Source organism: Panthera pardus, unplaced genomic scaffold (genome assembly GCF_024362965.1).
Source record: "Panthera pardus isolate Hobbes unplaced genomic scaffold, ASM2436296v1 HiC_scaffold_19, whole genome shotgun sequence".
Classification (NCBI taxonomy): domain Eukaryota; kingdom Metazoa; phylum Chordata; class Mammalia; order Carnivora; family Felidae; genus Panthera; species Panthera pardus.
In genome coordinates this window covers 11,273,796-11,297,794 of record NW_026526754.1, presented here as the reverse complement: position 1 = coordinate 11,297,794, position 23,999 = coordinate 11,273,796, and the positions used below count along the sequence as shown (strand labels likewise).

The following is a 23,999-nucleotide window of genomic DNA, read 5'->3' as shown; positions in this document are numbered from 1 at the left end:
GCGAGATCATGACCTGAGCTGAAGTCAGACGCTTAACCGACTAAGCCACCCAGGTGCCCGGAAAATAGTTTCAAACAGAGAGGGAGGCAAGCTCATAAGAGACTCTTAAATACAGAGAACAAACAGGGTTGATGTGAGGGCGGGAGAGGAGAAATGGGTGATGGGCATTGAGGAGGGTACGTGTTGGGATGAGCACTGGGTATTGTATACAAGTCATGAATCACGGGAATCTACCCCTGAAAGCAAAAGCACACTGTTTACACTGTATATTAGGTAACCTGACAATAAATTGTATTAAAAAAAAAAAAGCAAGAAATTTTCAGGTAAGCAAACAGGAAAGAAACTTCCAGAGAGACAGAATGGAAGAAGAGAAGGGATGGAGAAATGGAAAGCATTTATGATTTAGGATTAAAAACTCTGTTTCCTCATAATTCTTATAATCTGTAACAAAGCTTGTATTCTTTTTTTCTTCATCCTTTTGTATCTGTTACTGAATGGTATCAATGTAGCAATACTTTCCCTCATTAGTATACATTTTATGATGATGAAATAGGAAAATGCATATATTTGGGCCAAGGAGCATATGAGCTAGTGGTTAAGGGCATGCATATTATAGACAGCTGGCTATGGGTTCTAATATAAGCTCTTATGAATAGTGGGCCATGGGTAAGTTATTTAGCTTCCTTGTGCCTCACTTTCTTCATCTATAAAGTGAATATAATAATAGTATATTTTATCTTACAGGCTGGTACTTGTCTACTTCTTTTGTTAGAAAAATAAAAGTGATTTTACTTTATGCTCTTAGTTTGTATCTGGAGAACATAGAACATTAAAAGATAAATTTTTGACACTTTTTCTTCAGGTAAATTGTCCTCGTATTTTCGACAAAGTGGGACAAGTGAAAGCTCTCAAGTAGGAAACCTGCCCTTTGAAGTTTCTGGGCTACCTCAATACCAGAAAAAATGGCTCTTCCAAAACCACACACAGTTAAAGCAGTATTTATGAGGAGCCCAGGGACTTTTTCTGGGGGGGATAACTTCCTGCAACTAAACAACTAAATATTCTGAATAAAAGATTTACAACATCCTCTTAAATATATAGCTGAGCTCACAATAAAGTAAGGAAAATCCTTAGAGGCAAAGAACTAAGGAGAAGCATGAATCCAAACAGGTAAACATGCTAAAGCCAGAAGCTGCCCTGAGGGCATCTGCCAATCCCCACAAACCTAGAGCTTCTTATTTGAGAAGCTGGAATGGAAACCCCAACTTAAAATCAGGATTCTGGGAGATACACTTTCAGTGAAAGGGTGAACTAGAAATTCTGCCCTGCAAATAAGAAATAATAACATATCTTTTCGGTCTTTGCTAAGGTTGGAAGGGACAAAAAGTTTCTCCTGTATTCTTATACAAGGGTAGCATATAATTTATAATCCAAATGGAAAATCTTGTGAAAGTGGAAGAAGGCATTATTAATAATTATACCAAAATAAAGGGCACTTTAACTGGGAAAATTTGGATGTATGAACACCCTAATTCAGAACCACAGGTTAGTTGTCATGTCAATCCTGGGTACTGGATTGAAATCATACTACTTATATGTGATGAAAAATATCCAAGCTGAAAAATTAAAGTAATACTTGGTCAATAGTTCTTTCCAAGCACCTAAGACAAAAAAAATGCAAATCCATTCTAGGAGTGTTTATCCTTAACCCTGACCTCAGAGAAGTTGCTCAGAAAGAGTCCCAGTTTGCATGATTTCATAATGGAAAATACATAAAAAAATCACAAAACCCATGAGGAAACAAGATAGTATGAACCAACAGAAATAACAGAGAGAAAAACCTGGTGAAGAAATACTGTACTTCAAATGCTGGAATTACATAATTCATAATATAAGTATGTTTATGTATAAAGAAATAAAGGAGAGAATAGAAATATAAGTCAGATATAAGAGAATATAAACATATTTTTGAAAAAGACTCCACTTTATTATTTATGGTAAAAATAATAAAAATTGAAATAACAATGGACAGGTAAAACATCAGATTTGATATTGATGAAGAAAGAATTGGTGAACTAGAAGATAAAACTAAAGAACTTAGCTAAAGTAAAGCACTGACATAGAGGTGGAAAATATGATAAAAGAAATTATGATATGTGGAGTAGAACTTAAAGGTCTAAAAACCATCTATTCATAGTTTTTAAGTATGAAAGTAAAGAAAATTTAAAAAGATATTCAAGGAGATAATTACTGAGAATTATTCAGAAAGTTGGAATACATGAATATTTAGAATCTAGAAGCATAATGATCCCGAGCAGGATAAATATAAAGAAACCTTCACATACATTTAACTCATCAAAGTGAATCTGCAAAACACAAAACATGAAAATATCTTAAAAGCAAAGAGAATGACAATTTATCATAAAAGAAAAAACACTAATATCGGATTTCTCAACTGCAACAATGGAAACTAGAAAACATGGATATATTTAAATTACTGAGAGAAAATAATTTGCAACCTAAGCCTGTATCCTGAGGAAGTCATCTTTAAAGGATGAGCATAAAAAAAAACATTTCAGACAAAAACTGAGAGTTTTGAGCAACTAACCCTCACTGAGGAATTCTTCAGGGCTATTCCTTAGGAAGAAGGTAACTGATCAAGAAAGTCATGTGGTACAATAAGAAATGACAACGAAAAACACTTTAGACAGGGGCACATTAGATATGGGTATATTTAAATCAACACTGCTGTATAAAACAATAACATGAGGTCTTTACTTCAGGCAATAATGGTGTAAATGATATCAGAAAAAACTTCCTATAGATAACAACTATATAATCTAGAGACTATACATACTCTGTCTGTCTCTTTTTCTGTCTCTCTCTGTACATATAAAAGGTAAAATTAACAAGTGAAAAACTGAATAGTATGCTTTAGACATGTACATTTCACTATATGTGAATTTTAGCTAAAAAAAGAACTATAAGATATTAAATTCCAGTTAGTATGCTTACTTTTGCAATGATATCTGTTACCAATTTGAAAGTAACTTCTTTGAATTCTAGGCTAGAGCAAATGAGCAAATACGTTGAGGATAATGGAAGCCTAATTTCTCACTGTTATAGAAGGGGATTACAAATATGGAAAGGGGGAGTACTAAAATATAACATATGGTGTTAAATTGAAATTGGAGTTATGATCCTCAATCCTCTTATGAGGATAAACACACTTTTTGACAGAAAAATACTGATGTAGGGGTATATATATATATACACACACATATATGTATATAAAAATATATGTATGTTTTAGAAATATTAAAACATAGTTCCTAGCTCAATCAGTTTTGAGAGGCTAGAGGCAATGATACACTAACATCAATGAGCACATTTAGTGCACAGAGCTTGGTTTCAAAATTCTACTGTTGGGGCACCTGGGTGATTAAGCATTCAACTCTTCATTTCAGCTCAAGTCATGATCTCACAGTTTGTGGACTGAGCCCCACACTGGGCTCTGCTAACTATTTGCACCCTGCTTGGGATTCTGTCTCCCTCTCTATGCCCCTCCCCAGCTCATATGCTCTCTTTCTCTCTCACTTTCTCAAAATAAATAAATAAATATTTAAAAAATTCTGTTGTCCATTGAAGGCAATTAGGCTCCACAGGAAAAAGGCCAAATTTTGGACTGGAGTAGGGAAGTACAAGATGAGCCTGGACTGTTTTGTTCCAGAAAGCAAGGAAATGCTCAAAGAATGGTGAGGACATTGGGGCGCCTGGGTGGCTCAGTTGGTTGGGCATCATGATCTCCCAGTTTGTGAGTTTGAGCCCCACATCAGGCTCTGGGCTGACAGCTCAGAGCCTGGAGCCTGCTTCAGATTCTGTGTCTCCCTCTCTCTCTGACCCTCCCTGGCTCACACACACACACTCTCTCTCTCTCTCAAAAATAAATAAACATTAAAAACAATGGTGAGGACATTAAAAAAAAAAAAAGAGGCAGGACTGTTTAAAAGGACTCCTACTTGAGGGGCATCTGGGCAGTTCAGTTGGCTGAGCATCCAACTTTGGCTCAGGTCATGATCTCACCATTCATGAGTTGGAGCCCCACCACGGGGCTTGCTGCTGTCAGCCTGTCAGCGCAGAGCCCGCTTTAGAACCTGTGTCGCTCTGATTCTCCCTTGCTAGCACTCTCACAAAAAATAAATATTAAAAAAAAGGACTCTAACTTGACAAATCTGGGACAATTTGCATATCAAAATAAATGATGACAGTGTTGGACTACAACATGTAGAATAAAGTAAATGTCTATGAGTTCATACTTGCCCTATTCAGTTCACATTGCTATAACAAATTATCATACACTGGGTGGCTAAAACAACAAATATTTATTTCTCCAGTTCTAGAGGCTGCAAAGTCCAAGATCAAGGTGCTGGTGTATGGTGAAAGTGTCTTTCCTAGTTTGGAGATGGCCATCTTCTGGTATCCTCACATGACTGAGAACAGGATGTCTAGCTCTCTTCTTTTTCTGAGAAGGATACTCACTAATCCTGTCACCATTCTATTGGGAACTAGGGTTTCAACATATGAACTTTCTTTAAAATTTTTTAATGTTTATTTATTTTTGAGACAGAGGGAGACAGAGCACGAATGGGGGAGGGGCAGAGAGAGAGGGAGACACAGAATCCAAAACAGGCTCCAGGTTCTGAGCTGTCAGCACAGAGCCCGATGCAGAGCTTGAGCTCACCAAACGTGAGATCATGACCTGAGCCAAAGTCTGACGCTTAACCAACTGAGCCACCCAGGTGCCCCCAACATATGAATTTTCAAGGGGGGCAGTGTGGAGACAAAAACATGCAGTCCATAACAATACTCCACACCCGAAAAACAAATAATCCAGTGAAGACATGGGCAGAAAACATGAATAGACACTTCTCTAAAGAAGACATCCGGATGGCCAACAGGCACATGAAAAGATGTTCAACGTCGCTCCTCATCAGGGAAATACAAATCAAAACCACACTCAGATATCACCTCACGCCAGTCAGAGTGGCCAAAATGAAGAAATCAGGAGACTATAGATGCTGGAGAGGATGTGGAGAAACGGGAACCCTCTTGCACTGTTGGTGGGAATGCAAATTGGTGCAGCTGCTCTGGAAACCAGTGTGGAGGTTCCTCAGAAAATTAAAAATAGACATACCCTATGACCCAGCAATAGCACTGCTAGGAATTTATCCAAGGGATACAGGAGTACTGATGCATAGGGGCATTTGTACCCCAATGTTTATAGCAGCACTCTCAACAGTAGCCAAATTATGGAAAGAGACTAAATGTCCATCAACTGATGAATGGATAAAGAAATTGTGGTTTATATACACAATGGAATACTATGTGGCAAGGAGAAAAAATGAAATATGGCCTTTTGTAGCAACGTTGATGGACCTGGAGAGTGTGATGCTAAGTGAAATAAGCCATACAGAGAAAGACAGGTACCATATGGTTTCACTCTTATGTGGATCCTGAGAAACGTAACAGAGACCCATGGGGGAGGGGAAGGAAAAAAAAAAAGAGGTTAGAGTGGGAGAGAGCCAAAGCATAAGAGACTGTTAAAAACTGAGAACAAACTGAGGGTTGATGGGGGGTGGGAGGGAGTGGAGGGTGGGTGATGGGTATTGAGGAGGGCACCTTTTGGGATGAGCACTGGGTGTTGTATGGAAACCAATTTGACAGTAAATTTCATATATTAAAAAAGAAAAAAGAAAAAAGAAAAAAAGAAAAAAAAAAAGAAAAAGAAAAACAAGTTCATTTCCCCTACCCCTGAGACCTATCTTTGCACATTTCCCCATAATTATCCACAACACCTTCAGTGTTTCCAGGCTGATAACCTTTGGTGTCTTCCTCCCACTCCCCCATTTTAACCAACAATTATAGATTTTACTAGTCTTTTCTCTGTAATAATTTTGGGCTTCACTTTTTGTCAGCGTTATAATCGCATCACTTCCTAACCTCACTTCCCCATTCCTCTACTTCCCAGCTGCCCTTAACTAACTCATGTTATGGATTATCACAATGGTTTATTAGGAATTCCCCTCATCATTTGACTTTTCCCACAACAACAAACCTTTGAGAATATTCGTACAATATTTTGTTCTTCAGTTCAAGTGTCCACAGTGGCTGCCTATTCCTTATTTTATAGAATTTTAATTAGTAAGTCCAACACTAAAGATATATCATGATTGGAACTACAATTTTATAAACCACAATTTTACTTCCACAAAAGACATGCTGTTTCAACTACTGTGCGACTCTTGCTATGCCCAAGTTTGACTTTTCTTACCTTCCATGCTTTGAGGTCTGCCACAGGTATAATACTGCCAAAAGAACACCTTCATTAGTGTGATGAGAGTGGGAGATCATCAAAAGGAAGGGAAAAACTTCTGCAGATGATCATTTGTTCTGCAATCAAAAAAGGAATTCAACTGAATTTTTTTCCTGCCTTGGTAGCCTAGATTTTAACTTTATACTACTACCTTCTTTCATCTTTTGAGATTCATAGGCTTCATCCTCTTCAAAATCCAGTTCAAAATTTAACTTCAGGAATCTTTCCTGGATGACTGTACATGGACAAAATATACTCAGTATCTGTGCTCTTTATTTAAAATTTTTCTGTATGCAGTTGTTGATATAGTATTATTATAGTAAATACTTTTGGGTACATGCTTTTCAGTTTGTTATATGTCTATATATACACTTCTTATCATCAGCCTAAGACACAAAATAATGTCATATCCCCTTTAATTTTCAAATTAAATGTCTCTATCCCTTTATTTTCTCCTCAGGATACTCACTTTGTTGAAAACTCCAACACCTCTGGGGATGCTTATTTAGACTTAAAGATCAGTTCTGGGAACCATCTTCTACTTAGTCAATCAAGGAAATAAATTCTTTCCAGCTGTTACCAATGTCACTGGCACAAGATACACCTGTTGAAACAAAGACAACTCAGTAGGCCCAACACAGTCTTTACTGTAAAACTATTAAAATATTCTGTTACCATACTCTGTGTTTAGTACTGGATGAGCCACAATAAATTGGACATAGCTTTCTGCTGAAAACCTGGTCACTCTGCCCAGAGAAAGTCTGCTTAGCTTATGAGCCTGTGAGAACCCCCCAAGGCACGGAAGGGGCTCAGCTGTGCTTAACCACTTTGCTTTTGGGGCTTTGGCTCACAGCCAGGTCTTCACATACTAATAGATGAGCCTCAGATCTTTGAGGCTGGCACATATGCAGTTTTTTTCTGTAAGGCTGCTAGTAATACCCGAGTAGATGAATTTGAAGAGATTTCCACACTCAGCTACCAGAGTGACTAATACAACACTCTCTTCCGTTGGTTTTTTGCATATCAGCGTTAAGAGCAAAAGGAGTATACTGTCTTGTTTGCCAAGACCACTCTCATGTTCTGTCCCAGGATAAATAACAAAGCTTTTAAAGAAAAACCTTCCTATCCAGCTAGTGTTAGGGTTCAGGCAATCAATTTCTTTTCTCTTATTTGCTCAGTCTTTACTGTGATAGATACTTTTAGACATACTGTTTGGTTGACCAAGTCCTTAATCTCAAAGAGCCTTTGCCCAGCTCCACTAAAAAGGCTGAAGACAATCAAATATTTTTTTCTAGGCTGTCATTGGTTGTGACTACTTAAACCGACATGGAATATGCTGGAGAAAAGTGTGAGAAAATAAGAAAAGTTGAATCAAATCCAAACAGAACTCCTTTTCTAGTTTAGTAGTTGTCTCTGAAGGTATAATTCACAAACAGCTTCATTAACACATCTGTTCCTCTTCAGCTAGGTATTAAAGGTCTTTATTTTGCCCCATCACACGTTGCCATTTTTTTTTAAAACCAAGTCCTCTATATCTAACAGAACTAGCTGCTTGCTGCTCCTAGAACATACATTTTACTTTCTGACTCTAAGCATTTTTCAGCTCATGACATTCTTCGTATCTGAAATTCAATTCCTCATTACGAATCACAAAATATTTTTTCCAGCTTTACTGAGGTTTAACTGACAAATTTATATATGTTTAAGGTATGCAAGGTGATAAATTTGAAATAAATATACATTGTGATGTGGTGCCAGGGGGCTTGGTCTGTTGAGGGACTGACTTCAGCTCAGGTCATGATCTCATGATTTGTCAGTTTGAGCCCTGCAACAGCCTCTCTGCTGTCAGCACAGAGCCCATTTCAGATAGTCTGTCCTCCTTTCTCTCTGCCCCTCCCCCCGCACTCTCCCTCTCTCTCCCTCAAAATAAATAAATAAACTTAAAAAAAAACATTGTGAAATGATTACCACATTCAAGTTAACACATCCATCACCTCACATAGTTGTCATTTTTTGTTTGTAGTGAGATCATTTAACACCTACTGTTCAATAACTTCCAAGTATACAATACAGCATTATTACAGTCACCATGCTGTCCATTAGATCCTTAGAACTTACTCATAACTGAAAGTTTGTACCCTTTGACCAACATCTCTCATGTCCCCTACTCCTCAGCCCCTGGAAACCACCATTCTACTCTGTTTCTGAGTTCAAGGTTTTGTTGTTCTTGTTGTTTTGTAGATTCTACATATGAGCGAGACAAAGTGTCTATCTGGCTCATTTCATCCAATATAATGTCCTTCATGTTCATCCGTGTTGTAGCAAATGGCAGGATTTACTTTTTTTATGGCTGAATATTATTCAATTGCGCGTGCGCGCGCGTGTGTGTGTGTGTGTGTGTGTGTGTGTGTGTGGTTTGGGTGTATCACATTTTCTTTATCCATTTATCTTCTTTCAACAGACACTTAAGTTGTTTCTATCCCTTGGCTATTGTGAATAATGCTGCAAGGCACATAGGACTGCAGATATCTCGTAAACATTCTGATTTTGTTCCTTTGAATTTAAATACAGAAGTGGGCTGCTAGATCACATAGTTCTATTTTTAATATTTTGAGAAATTTCCATGCTCATCCCCATAATGGTTGTACCAATTTATATTCCTACCAACAGTGTACAAGGGTTCACTTTACCTCACATCCCTGCTAACTCTTATTTCTCATCTTTTTGATAATAATCCTTTTAACAGGTGTGAGGTGAGAGCTCATTGTGATGTTGATTTGCAGTTCCCTGATTAGTGATGTTGAGCATCTTTTCATGTACTTGTTGGCCATTTGTGAGTTTTTTTTTTGAAAACTATCTGTTTAGGTATTTTACCAATTATTTAATCAGGTTATGTGTTTGCTATTCAGTTGTAGGAGTTCCTTATGTGTCTTAGATATTAACCCTTTATCAGATGTATGCAAATATTTTCTTAAAATTTTTTTAAACATTTATTTTTGAGAGAGAGAGAGAGAGAGAGAGGGAGGGAGGGAGAGAGAGAGAGAGGGAGGGAGGGAGGGAGAGAGAGAGAGAATGAATGAGCAGGGGAGGGGAAGAGAGAGGAAGACATAGAATCCGAAGCAGGCTCTAGGCTCCAAGCTGTCAGCACAGAGCCTGACGTGGAGCTTAAACTCACCAACTGTGAGATCATGACCTGAGCTGAAATTGGACGTTTAACCGACTAAGCCACCCAGGCACCCTTTCTTTGCAAATATTTTCTTCCATTTCATAGGTTGCATTTTCATTTTGTTAATCACTTCCTTTGCTGTGCAGAAGGTTTTTAGCTGGGTGTATTCCCACTTGTTTATTTTTGCTATTGTTGTCTGTGGTTTTGGTGTCATAGACAAACAATTATTGCCAACACCAGTATCAAGGAGACTTTTTCCTGTTTTCTTCTAGGAGTTTTATGTTTTCTAGTCTTATGTTTAAGTCTTTAATCCATTTTCCATTAATTTTTTGTGTATGGTGTAAGATAGGGTCCAATTTCATTATTTTGTACGTGTTATCTAGTTTTCCCAACAATAGTTATTGAAGACACTATCCCTTCCCCTCTTGTGTTCTTGGTACCCTTGACAGAGATTAGTTGAAGGTATTTCTGTATTCTACATTCTGTTCCAGTGATCTGTGTGTGTGTGTTTAAGCCAGTACTATACTTTTAAAATTATAGCTTTATAATATAGTTTGAAATCAAGAAGTCTGATTCCTCCAGACTTTGTCCTTTCTCAAGCTCTCTTAGGCTATTCTGTCTTCTGTGTCTTCTGTGCTTCTCTACAAACTATGACCGTCTTTTACACTTCTGTGAAAAATTCCAATGGAATTTTGATAGGGATTGCATTGAATCTGTAGATTGCTTTGGGTAGTATGTACATTGTAACAAATTAATTTTTCCAATTTTTGAACATGAGTTATCTTTCCTTTCATTTTTGGCTTCTTCAACTTTTTGCACCAATGTCTTACATTTTTCAGGGTATAGGTCTTTCACCTCCTGGCTAAATTTATTCCTAAGTATTGTATTCTTTCTGATGCTATTTTATTAAAATTTTTAAAAAAATGTTTTTATTTATTTTTGAGACAGAGACAGTGTGTGAGCCGGGGAGGGGAAGAGAGACAGAGAGGGAGACACAGATTCCAAAGCAGGCTCCAGGCTCTGAGCTGTCAGCACAGAGCCTGATGTGAGGCTAGAACTCACGAACCAGGAGATTATGACCCAAGCTGAAGATGGACGCTCAACTGACTGAGCCACTCAGGCACTCCTTGATGCTATTTTAAATGGGATTGTTTTCTTTCTTTCAGATAGTTTGTTAGTGTATAGAAACAGAACTGATTTTTGTAAGCTGTTTTTCTATCCTGCAACTTTACTACATTTATTAGTTTTAATATTTAGCTGGGGCCTTTAGGATTTTCTATTTTTAAGATCATGTCATCGGCAAAGAGAGACTATTTTACTTCTTCCTTTCCAATTTTGTATCTTTTATTTCTTTTTCTTGCCTAATTGCTCAGGTTACGGTTTCCACTACTGTGGTGAGTAGAAGAGGCAAGAGTGAGCATCCTTGTCTTGTTCCTGATCTTAGAGGAAAAGCTTTCAGTTTTTCTTCATTGAGTACGTTAGCTGTGGGGTTTTTGGATATAGCCTTTATTATATTGAGGTCCATTCTTTCTATACCTAATTTATTGAGTTTTTATCATGAGAGGATATTACATTTTTCCAAATGCTTTTTCTGTATCTACTAAGATGATCATATGATTTTATACTTTATACTCTGTTAAAGTGATGTAGCACATTTATTGACTTGCATATGATGAAGAATCCTTGCATCCCAGTGATAAGTCTGACTGGATCATGCTATATGATTATTTTAACATGCTCTCGAATTTGGTCTGCTAGATTTTGCTGAAAAGTTAGCATGTTCATCAGTAATACTGGCTTATAATTTTCTTTTCTTGCAGTGTCCTTGACTGGCTTTGGTATTAGAACAATGCTGGCTTATAAAATGAGTTTGGACGTGTTCCCTCCTCTCCAGTGTTTTGGAAGAATTTGAAAAGGATTGGCATTAATTCTTCAAATGTTTGGAAGAATTCACCAGTGAAGTCACCTGATCCTGGGCTTTCCTTTATTGGGAAGTTTTTGATTACAGATTCAATCTCCTTATTATTAATTAGCTTGTTTAAATTTCCTATTTCTTCACGATTCAGTCTTAAAAGACCATGTTTTCTAGGAATTTGTCCATTTCTTCTAGGTTCTCCAATTTGTTACCATATCATTGTCATAACAATATCTTATGATCATTTGTATTTCTGTGGTATGTTTAATGTCTCTTCTTTCACTTCTGACTTCATTTATTTAAATGTTTTCTATTCTTAGTCTAGCTAATGGTTTGTTTATTTTATCTTTTCAAAAAACTAGCTTTTAGTTTCATTGATTTTGTCTGTTTTTCTATTGTCTATTTCATTTATTTTTGCTGTAATCTTTATTTTCCCCCTTCTATAACTTTGAACTTTGTTTGTTCTTCTTTCTCTAGTTCCTAAAGTGTAAAGTTAAGTTGCTTTTTTGAGATCTTTCTTTTTCCTTAGTGTAGTCTTTTATTGCTATTAAACCTGCCTCTTAGAACTGTTTTGCTTCATCCCATTAGTTTTGGTATGTTGTGTTTATATTTTCATTTGTTTTAGGATATTTTGTATCTCCCTTTTGATTTCTTCTATGACCCATTTGTTGTTTAAAAGTGTTGTAAAATTTTTACATATTTGTGAATTATACAGCTTTCCTCCTGTTGTTTATTTCCAGTTTCATACCACTGTGGGGAGAAAAGATTGCTATGATTTCATTCTTATTAAACTTGTTAAGATTTTTTTTTCTGAGAGAAATCACTGGCCAAGGGGGTGTCTCTTGGTGCTGAGTTGTGCTGCTTTGGGGGCAAGGTGACATAAGTAAAATGAAACTGTTCTTACCTTATTCACTACATTTATTCTTAGATTTTTTTGCTCAGACAGTGTGCTAGAACTTCCCTGCTGGACTCCTGGACTCCCATAAAGTTGATCTGTGGTTGACTGTCAACTGATATTCTGTGGGGGGATAAGAGTAGAAAACTCATGTGATATTTGACTAATGACAAAGTATTTATACTTATAGCTATAGTTATAGTTATAGTTATTTATACAAAAAAATTCTACTGTAACCTAAGTCACCCAAGTCTGGATCTTTGTCCACTGGAAGCTTAAAGTGGGGGGGGGGGCAAATTAATGTCAAAATGAATTTATAATAAGGAGAATAGTGACAAGTAGATTACATAATAAGTTATTGTAATAGTCCCAAGGATAAAGAAGACCAACTTACAGTTAAAGATAGTAGCTTGCCCATATAAAGTTACATTTCTCACTTTGAAAACTCCACTAAAATGATAGAATGATAAAAAAAGGAATAAACCCACAAGTCCAAAGGTAACAGAAGAGGAGAAAAAAACATTAAAATTTTAGAAGCCAGAAAGCAGGTGGATAAAGACAAACTGGCTCAACAAATTTTTGAAAACAGAAACTTAAATCAGTAGGGGAGGGAGCTCAGCAGCAAGTAAATTCTTACCACTCATACACACAGAAATTATAGGTCTGAAGGTGGGGGTACAACTAACACATAACATGATGTGAACTGGGTAAAAGTTTGTATAAGAAGCAGCTGGATTTACATATAGCCTTTGCCAACTGTATATCTGAGCAACTTGCCCTCCCTCATCTATGAAGAAGACCAGAGATTTACTCTTTGAGGAGGTACAACCAGTGGGACTTTGAAGTGGAACAAATAGTTGGGCTGACAACTGTGTTTTCATGTTGAAAAAAGGTGAATTATTGAAACTCTATGTACTAAGTGGGGACCATACTAGCTTCTTTCCCAAACCTGACTCCAAGAATGCTGGAGGACAAACTCATATTCTAAAGACAAGAGTTTGGAAATATTATCTTTGAAAAACCATACTCAGCTTTAGAGGTCCATCATAAAATGGCCAGTCATTGGTCAATGAAACGAAGTAGTCACCAACAAATGAAAGTAACTTTGTGACTCCAAAAGAAAGCAACCCACATTTATGTACAGGGAACTTTCAATCATCTTTTTAATATCTTGCACTCAAATAGGAATGGAAAGTCAAGAGCCAGATATTTGAACAAATGTCCTCTTTTGACACAATGTAAAGCCAAACAAGAAAAAGAAAGAAGTTTGGGGGAAAAGAGAATAGGATGGAAAACATAACCTTGTAAGACCTATAATGAATATTCTCAGTGAATTAAGAAAACATCTTGATTGCATTCGTGAGACAAGATGCTATTAAAAAGGAGCATTCTCTGGGTATAGTTATTCTTTAAATTTCAATATGATACAGAAATTACACTATTAATAATGGTGCAGTACCTGTTATTAAGTTAACCTTCTTAACCTTGCCAGCAGATAACAATAATGGGAAAAATATAAAAACAGTTGTTTGAATGCACTTTAGAGCAACTGAAGGCAGGCAGAAACTGGAAGGGAGTTGACACACAAAAGAAGGGAATAGCACTTCTCAGTTTGCACTGCATGGAGTAGCTGAAACTCAAACAGAAAACTGCAGTCCTAAGTGACTTGAGGATTGAGAGGGAAGAGTTTGGGACTACTGGCATGGCTAGAAAATAAATGACAAATCTCAGAAAAAAAAGGAAGCTAAGGAGCTGGAGGAGAAAAATCCACATATAAACTCCTTCAAATCCTTGGATGATCTTGATTAACGTATGTGCAGAGGGCCAGGCAGAAAGCAATGGCTGGAAGGTGGAAAGAAGTGAAGATTTAAAGTTTGAGCTCAGCCACTTGAATTGCTTGCTAGAACATGATCAACACTATTTAGATGAAGCTATCCCTAGTCTCTACAAGGGTACAATAAAAAACTACTAAACATAAAGACACAGGAAAATGTGGCCCACTCTCAAGAGAAAAACAGTTAAGAAAAACTGATACTAAAATGATCCAGAGGATAGAATTAGAAGAATTTTTAAACCGCTTATCTAAATGCGTTCAACAAAACTGAAACAGGAAGAAACAGAAAATTTGAATAGACCCATAACCAGTCAAGAAGTTGAAATCTGTTATCAAAAATCTCCAACAAATGAGAGTCCAGGGCTGGATAGCTTCCCAGGGGAATTCCACTAGACATTGAAAGAAGAGGTAATGCTATTCTTTTGAAGCTTTTCCAAAAGATAGAAATGAAAGGAAAACTTCAAAACTCATTCTACAAGGCCAGAATTACCTTGATTCCAAAACCAGACAAAGACACCACAAAAAAGGAGAATTTCAGACCAATTTCCCTGATGAACATGGATACAAAAATTCTCAACAAGATACTAGCAAATCAAATCCAACAATACGTCAAAAGAATTATTCACCACTATCAAGTGGGATTTATTCCTGGGCTGCAGGGGTGGTTCAATATTCGCAAATCAATCAACATGATACACCACATTAATAAAAGAAAGGCTATGAACCTCTTGATCCTCTCAATAGATGCAGAAAAAGCATTTGGCAAAATATAGCACCGTTTATGATAAAAATATTCAGGAAAGTGGGGATAGAAGGAACATACCTCAACACCATAAAGGCCATATATGAAAGACCTACAATTAATATCCTCAATGGTGAAAAAGTGAGAGCTTTCCCCTCTAAAGTCAGGAAAATGACAGGGATGTCCACTCCCACCACTGCTATTCAACATAGTATTGGAAGTCCTAGGCTCAGCAATCAGAAAACAAAAAGAAATAAAAGGCATCTAAATTAGCAAGGAAGAAGTCAAACTTTCACTCTTCATAGATGACATGATACCTTATGTGGCAAACCTGAAAGACTCCACCAAAAAACTGCTAGAACTGATCCATGAATTCAGCAAAGTTGCAGGATATAAAATCAATGTACAGGAGTTCATTGCACTTATATATACCAGTAATGAAGCAGCAGAAAGGAAAATCAAGGAATTGATCCCATTTATAATTGCACCAAAAATCATAAAACACTTAGGAATAAACCTAACCAAAGAGGTGAAAGATACGTATGCTGAAAACTACAGAAACCTTATGAAAGAAATGGAGGGAGACACAAAGAAATGGCAAAACATTCCACGTTCATGGATTGGAAGAAAAAATATTGTTAAAATGTCTATACTTCCCAAAGCAATCTACACATTTAAATGCAATCCTTCGCAAAATAACCCCAGCAATCTTGACAGAGCTAGAAAAAACAATTCTAAAATTTGTATGAAACCAGAAAAGACCCCAAATAGCCAAAGTAATGGTGAAAAAGAAACCCAAGCTGGAGGCATCACAATTCTGGACTTCAAGCTGTATTACAAAGCTGTAATCATCAAGACAGTATGGTATTGGCACAAAAACAGACACATAGATCAATGTAACAGAACAGAGAATCCAGAAATGGACCCACAAATATATGGACAACTAATCTTTGACAAAGCAGGAAAGAATACCCATTGGAAAAAAGACGGTCTCTTCAGCAAATGGTGCTGGGAAAACTGGACAGCTACGTGCACAATAATGAACTTGGACCACTTTCTTATACCATACACAAAAATAAACTCAAAATAGATGAATGACTTAAACATAAGACAAGAGGAGAAAACAGGCAACAACCTCTTTGACCTCAAAATCCTAGAGGAGAAATCCTAGAGGAGAAAACAGGCAACAACCTCTCTGACCTCAGTTGTAGCAACTTCTTACTAGACATGTCTCAGGAGGCAAGGGAAACAAAAGCAAAGGGCCTCATTAAGATAACAAGCTTTTGCACAGAGAAGGAAACCATCAACAAAAATAAGAGGTAACCAATAGAATTGGAGACGATATTTGCAAATGACATATTGGATAAAGGGTTAGTACTCAAATCTATAAAGAACAAACCAACTTAACTCCCAAAAAACAAATAATCTAGGGAAAAAATGGGCAGAAGACAGGAACAGACACTTTTCCAAAGAAGATATTCAGATGGCTAACAGACACATGAAAAGATGCTCAACATCACACATCATCAGGAAAATACAAATCAAAACCACAATGAAATACCACTTCACAACTGTCAGTATGGCTAAAATTAACAACTCAGAAAACAACAGATGTTGGCAAGGATGTGGGGAAAAGGGAACACTTTTGCACTGCTGGTGGGAATGCAAACTGGTGCAGTCACTCTGGAATGGTATGGAGGTTCCTCAAAAAATTAAAAATAGAACTACCCTATGACCCAGCAATTGCACTACTAGGTATTTATCCAAAGGATACAACAATGCTGATTCAAAGGGGCACATGCAACACAATGTTTACAGCCGCACTATCAACAATAGCCAAATTATGGTAAGAGTCCAAATGTCTATCAACTGGATAAAGAAGATGGGATATATATATATATGTATATACATATATATATATATGTGTGTGTATATATATATATATATATATATATATATATATATACGCAATGGAATATTACTCAGCAATCAAAAAGAATGAAATCTTGCCATTTCCAACAACATGGATGAAACTAGAATGTATTATGCTAAGTGAAATAAGTCAATCAGAGAAAGATAATTACCTTACAATTTCACTCATAAGTGGAGTTTAAGAAATAAAACAGATGAACATAGGGGAAGGGAAGGAAAAATAAGATAAAAAGAGAGATGGAGGGAACCATAAAATACTCTTAAATACAGATAGCTGAAGGTTGCTGGAGGGGTGTTGGGGGTGGTAGGCTAAATGGGTGATGGGCATTAAGTAGGGCACTTACTGGAATGAGTACTGGGTGTTATATGTAAGTGATGAATCACTAAATCCTATTCCTAAAAACATTATTATACCGTATATTAAGTAATGTGGATTTAAATTAAGAAAAAAAGAGGAAAAAAATTTAAAAAGTAGATGTTTAAGGGATTAAAGGAAAAATATGGTTACAATTAATGAATAGTTGGAGAATCTCAATAGAAAAATACAAACCATCAAAAAAAAGAAACAAGTAGAAATTTTAGAAATGAAACATAATATCAAAAATTAAAAATTTACTGGATAAGAACAACAGATCACAGATAGTCAAATAAAGAAAACGGTAAATTTGAAGATAGATCATAGAAAATATTCAATCTGAAGATGAGAAAAATATATTTGAAAAAATAGAACAAAAGCTCGGTGATATGTGGGACCATATTTAAGTGATTGAAGTTATATTCAGCTGTATTCTCAGAGAGAGAAAATGAGTCAGAAGATACCTTTCATAAAATAATGGATAGATTTTCCCTAAACTGCTAAATAAATGTAAACTTACAGATCCAAGAAGATCAATGAATACCTGTTAAGATAAATACTTAGAAAACCATGCTTAGCCACATATTCATCAAATGATAGAAAACACAAAAAGAGAAAAGCAGCCAGTGGGGGAAAACCCATTACAAACAAGGAGGAAATGATATAAATTACAACTGAATTCTCATCAGAAATGATGGGAGGTAGGAGAGAATGGAACAACATCTTTAAAGTGCTGAGAGAGTGGGAACTGTCAAATTAGAATTCTGTATCTGGGAAAATTTTTCTTAAAAAATAAAAGCAAAATAAATACATTTTTCAGAAAAACAAAAATTGAGAGAATCTCTTGTCAGCAGAGCAGCACTATAAGAAATTGTAGGGACGTCTGGGTGGCTGACTCTGGATTTTGGCTCAAGTCATGACCTCTCGGTTCATGAGATACAGCCCTGTGTCAGGTTGTGAGCTGACAGGGTGGAGCCTACTTGGGATTCTCTCCCTCTCTCTCTGCCCGTCCCCTGCTCACGTGCGCGCGCGCGCGCGCGCGCACACACACACACACACACACACACACACAAACTTTCTCTCTCTTAAAATAAATAAACTTAAAAAAAACATTCTAAAGGAAATTCTTCAGGTTAAGGAAACTTAGATGGTAACATATCTATAGGAAGAAATTATAAGAGCCAGAAGTAGTAAATACCTGGGTTAATATAAAGGGGAATGCATTTTCCTTTTCTTAATATTTAAAATAATATGACTAAGGTAAACATAATAATGCAATGTTGGGTTAATGCATATAGATGTACTACATATGAAAATAATATTACACAGGAAAAGATGGTAAGTGAAAATAGACTGTTGAAAGGTTGTAATTTTTTTTTAACAGCTTTGTTGAGATTTAATTCACATACAACTCACCCATTTAAAGCATATATTTCAATGGCTTTAATTATATTCACAGTAGAGTGGCATAAGACATTCTTAATAGGCATATCTAATACTGAATTGAAGTTGCCATGATATAAACATGTGGTCTAACTCACTGCCCCAAATATTCCCTCAAACTGGCCTGGGAAACATGGATTACTTATTGAGTATAATTTATGATTACAAAGTTAATTCTACTTCAATCAAGTCTCTTAATAATCTAAATTCAGAAATTCAGGAATTTAGAATTATAAAAATGTTAACATGAAAACATAGTGAAGGATAGAATGATTAGAATTTCTATAAAGATATATATAGGAAGAGTTACTACATGTAAAAATTTCCCAACCAAACTGTAATTTTTGAAATGACAACATAGTTTGAATATGATCCCAAACCTGAATGACCACTACTTGCTGACAGCATTACAAATGGGAACTAGAGGGATATAGATTATATTTTTTATAGAGGATAACACCCTATTATATGGTAACTTCACAGTCAAGGAAACAGAGTTTGGCTGGTGCATGAAAGGTGCTCAAATAGACTCACTGTTTATCAAATAGTTCTATTTAAGAGAATGCTGCATAGTGCAGTGTTTCTCAAATGAAGAAATGTGCAAACCTTTTAAAATAAAATATCACAGAATCTTAAGGTTATATTACTTAAATATGTACAAACATAATATCATAAAATTAGATATAATGCATTTTCTTAAGCTCCTATAACTATAAAACTAAAATTTATAAATTAAAAACAATTAAAAAACCAATACTATTCAAACACAATTTGACAATAATTTTGTTTCATTAAAACTAAGTTGTTAATTTGGGGTTTAATATAGGGTGATGTTTCTTCAGGTCTGGTTCTATATTTAATGTGTTTCTGTATTTTTAAATTTTTAAAATTTTTTATTTCTTAACATTTATTTATTTTTGAGACAGAGAGAGACAGAGCATGAAAGGGGGAGGGGCAGAAAGAGAGGGAGACACAGAATTGAAAGCAGGCTCCAGGCTCTGAGCCATCAGCCCAGAGCCCGATGCGGGGCTCGAACTCACAGACCACGAGATCAACCTGAGCTGAGCTTAACCGACTGAGCCACCCAGGCGCCCCTGTATTTTTAAATTTTAATGTTACTAATGTGGACACTGCCTTTTCACATAAGTATGCTGTATAAAATGGCCCTAATACTCACTGAGTCTCACACCAAATATATCTGTACTTTACCATATATAAGCTAAACCTTAATTTTTTTCACAATTAAAATTTTTTTTTAATGTTTATTTTTGAGAGAGAGAGAGTGAGTGAGTGAGTGTGAGTGCTGGGGAAGAGGCAGAAGGAGGGAGACACTGACTCCAAAGCAGGCTCCAGGCACAGAGCTGCCAGCACAGAGCCCGTCCAACTCAAAGCCTTGAGATCATTACCTGAGCCGAAGTCAGACGCTTAACCAACTGAGCCACCCAGAAGCCCCAATTTTCCTCACAATTTAAAGGCTTTGTTTGATAGTACAGTATGATCAGATTTATACTTTAAAAACTCTTGTTTATAAAAATCTTTGAGTGCCTATCTTAGTAAGGTGTAGCTGCTAACACTGTAATCTTTTATTCGAGAATACATTTAAATAGTCATGTAATTTAAACCTACACAAGTAATCTGACGGGATTTAGAACAAGGTATTGAACACCCTAGAATTATTTCAAGGAGGTACACAGATAGGGACTGTGTCAAACAACAGTGATACAAATTCAATATGGAACCCACTGCTGCAATGCATGTTCTTTTGGATTCATGGTGCCTTTACTGTCATGTTATGTTATGAGTCCACCCTTTTTGAACCATTATGACAACCTCACTTTTGAATTGCACCATGACATTTCTTTGCATTCACTAGCCAAAAATGTGAGAGAAAACACAAATCTAAATAACTGCTCTGAAATTACTGAATATTTTGTTATAGGAGGTCACTAAGATTATTCATGATATTATTACATTAAATATTTATAATCAGTAAGATGAAAGCACAATTCAAAACTGTCATAATTTTCTTTTTTTTTTCATAGCACTTTTACCTTCTAACATATATATTTTACTTCTTTGTTCATTGTCTATATCCTCTGTCCCTATGAGAATGTAAGCTCATTAGGGCCACAACAGTTTTCTTCCTCCATAATGTATTTCAAACACCTAGAATAGCATCCCACACAGAAGCACTCAGTCAATGTGCTGAAAGAATGAAACATTTGTCATAAGCTGACATCTGGGGACACTCCAACCTTTTAGGATTCCCAGACTGAAATATTGGAATGGGGGGGAAAAAAAGTTTTGGCTTAGCAGCCAGAGAGACTTCAGTTGAAACTATTTTGTAGCTGTTAACTCTTACTCTGCGGATTACTGGCTGCATGACTTTTGGCAAATTACTTAAATTCAGGGAGTCTGCTTTTTTTCCTCTAGGAAAATGTAAAGTCTGTTCAAAATGGGGGAAATGGCTAACACAAAAAAGTACATAAAATACCGGCATATAAGGAGACCATCATTACTATTACTATTAGAAATGTCATAGAAAAAATTAATCAAGTAAAACTAAACTTTTCACATCATTATTTTCTCTTCTTAATTCATCTTATTCATAATTGATAAAAATGTAAAATAGGAAACAGATTTGGATAAATGAAAATGCAAAAAGAATAGGATCTAAAACTTACACTGTAACAGCTGTGTGAAGATACTGGAAGATGTTTTCATAACAATCATTTGTCAGATGTGGAAAGAACTTGGTTCTAATAGGGCTGTAAAAGAAGCCAAAAACAAAGAGTGAACAAGAAACAGAAATAGATGAAATAGGTGAAATAGAATAAAGATCATCTTGTGACCTCAGCTGCACATGAGTGGTTTTCTCCCCAAGCATTCTCATACACTTTATCTACCCACCTTCTTTCTGTATGCACGGTCTACTTGGTTCATCAGGAACTTTAACCCTCAGGCCAACCCTGAAGGAAGAATTAACCTACTTATTGAACCCTCAGGCAGTGTGCCTGGCCAGGAAGCTGGGTATTTGGGGAACACACCGAGGTGATCTCAGCATTTTACTGCAATATCCCACATCACTGAAGGAAGAGGTTAAAAGTGATTTACTATATTCAGAAAAAGCCGTGTATATTTATTCCTTGATTTAAACTTTGCTGCCAAACGGAATTCTCAAAATGCTTTGGAAATGCAAATGGATTTAAGATCTGTTTTAGGTAAACGTTATCTGTATTTTAAGAGGACAATAAATTATTACTTAGTTTTAGGCAGGCAACATATCATTATTCAGTTTAGTACAAAAAAAGAAATTTTGGATGGCTAAATTCAGTCTTAATACAAACCATGTTCCAACAATGCACGTAAGTATCGGCAGATTAAATAGGTTTGTCCTCCAACATCCTTAATAACACTAAAGAAAACAAGTTAAATGAGAAATATACCCCGGAAAATAATTTGGGTATTAACAGGCAAACAAACACAAGTCCTTAAGGTGGGATATGCCAGGACTCCCCACAATAAAGTTATATTTTCCCCTTTGTAATTACTTCATATCTTACAGAAGGAATAATTTGAGATGGGATAGAGAAATAAGTAAAGGATAGTCTCTTTCTTGTCATACTTCTATCCAGCAATTTTAGCATCCATGGATGGATAATTATTGCCTGCAAAAATTATTTGAGTATTTGCCAAAGAGTGATTTTCTGTTACCATGATTCTTTCTACATTTATTTATTGGAATTTTACTATGACGAAGAGTTGCCCTTTTGCCCCAGATTATTAAATTTTTTTATAACAGTGTAGCTTCAAAGAGATTTATTTAATGCTATGGTTTGTAATCCATTACTTGAATTATACGTTCTATTCACGTGGGTTCTTAAAAATTACTTTTTATGGTTGATTTTGAATATGATTGTGTGTTGGTAAGAAAACACAATCTGAATAATATCAGTTTTGATATTTATTGAAATTTCCTTTGTAACAAAGCATGTGGCTAATTTTTTTAAATATTCTTTGTATGCATGACGTAACATTCTTTTTTGCTTTTGATTTTTTCATTGTGAATTATAAAGCATATAGAAATGTACCATTTATAATTATATGCTTAGTGAATTATTATTGTTATTTTAAGTTTATTTATTTTGAGAGAGAGAGAGACAGAGAGAGAGACAGAAAGAGCAGGGGAGGAGCAGAGAGGGAGGGAGAGAGAATCTGAAGCAGGCTCCACACTCTCAGCACAGAGCCTGATGCAGGGCTTGAACTCACAAACTGTGAGATCATGACCTGAGCAGAGATCAAGAGTCAGATGCTTAACCAACTGAGCCACCCAGGCACCCCATAGTTACATGCTTAGTGAATTATTATAAAGCAGATACCTGTGTTAGCACTACCCAGGAGAAAAAAATAGAATCTTCTAGTGACAGAAAAACATCCTAAGTGCTATGTTCCAATTTGTCACCCTTGCTTAACACCCCACCTCTCCCAAGTAAAGCTAATGCCTTAAGTTTTCAGTTACCAAGTTACCTGCTTCTCCTAATAAATTTATCACCTAAATATGCATTACTGAAACCTATGCTTTAATGAAACAAGGTATATTACGGAAACATGACTAATCAATTAATATCACACAAAGTAAATTTTGAGACAATGAATATTGCCAAAGAAAAACATTTCATAATGATAAAAGGTTCAATTCACTAAAAATGCATTGCAATCTTTTTTTTTTAAATACATTTTTTTAAGTTTTCATTTATTTATTTTAAGAGAGTGAGCAAGGGAGGGGCAGAGAGAGAGAGAGGGAGAAAGAGAATCCCAATGCAGGGCTCCAACTCACTAACAGTGAGATCATGACCTGAGCTGAAACCAAGAGTCAGATGCTTAACCACCTGAACCACCCAAGCGCCCCTACATTATAATCTTAAATATGTATGCATCTAATAATAAAACTTCGAATTATATGAAACAAAAATGACAGAAATAAAGAGAAATAAAAAAGTACCAAATCATAATTGAGGATTTTGACACTCCTTTCTCAGTAATTGATAGAATTAGCAAAAAGCAAGTGAGAAAGGATATAGATGTGAATATCAACTGGACCTATTAGAAACTTATACCTAACAACCGCAGAATACACATTTTTTTTCAAATGCATGTGAAACATGTGACATCTCATTGGATTTTAATTTTCAGACCTAATGAACATAGACACACTTTTATATATTTATAGCCCACTGGGCTATTGTACAGGTTATGAGGGCTCTGCCCAATAAAGGCTCTGCCTTTTGAGAACTCTATCTAGGACAGTTGCTACCAGGACTGATAGTTAGAAGCATAGTCTAGG

At 35.9% G+C, this 23,999-nt stretch overlaps 1 long non-coding RNA gene across 1 annotated transcript; it reads right to left on the bottom strand.

Moving 5' to 3' along the window:
- Window positions 1-6,742: 6,742 nt before the first annotated feature.
- LOC109270995 (uncharacterized) lies at window positions 6,743-21,423 on the bottom strand. The gene is made up of 3 exons (XR_002081783.2): window positions 21,340-21,423; window positions 12,359-12,472; window positions 6,743-6,977 (listed from the first exon to the last, which is right to left on the bottom strand). It is a non-coding gene; the product is annotated as an uncharacterized LOC109270995 (long non-coding RNA).
- Window positions 21,424-23,999: the final 2,576 nt, after the last annotated feature.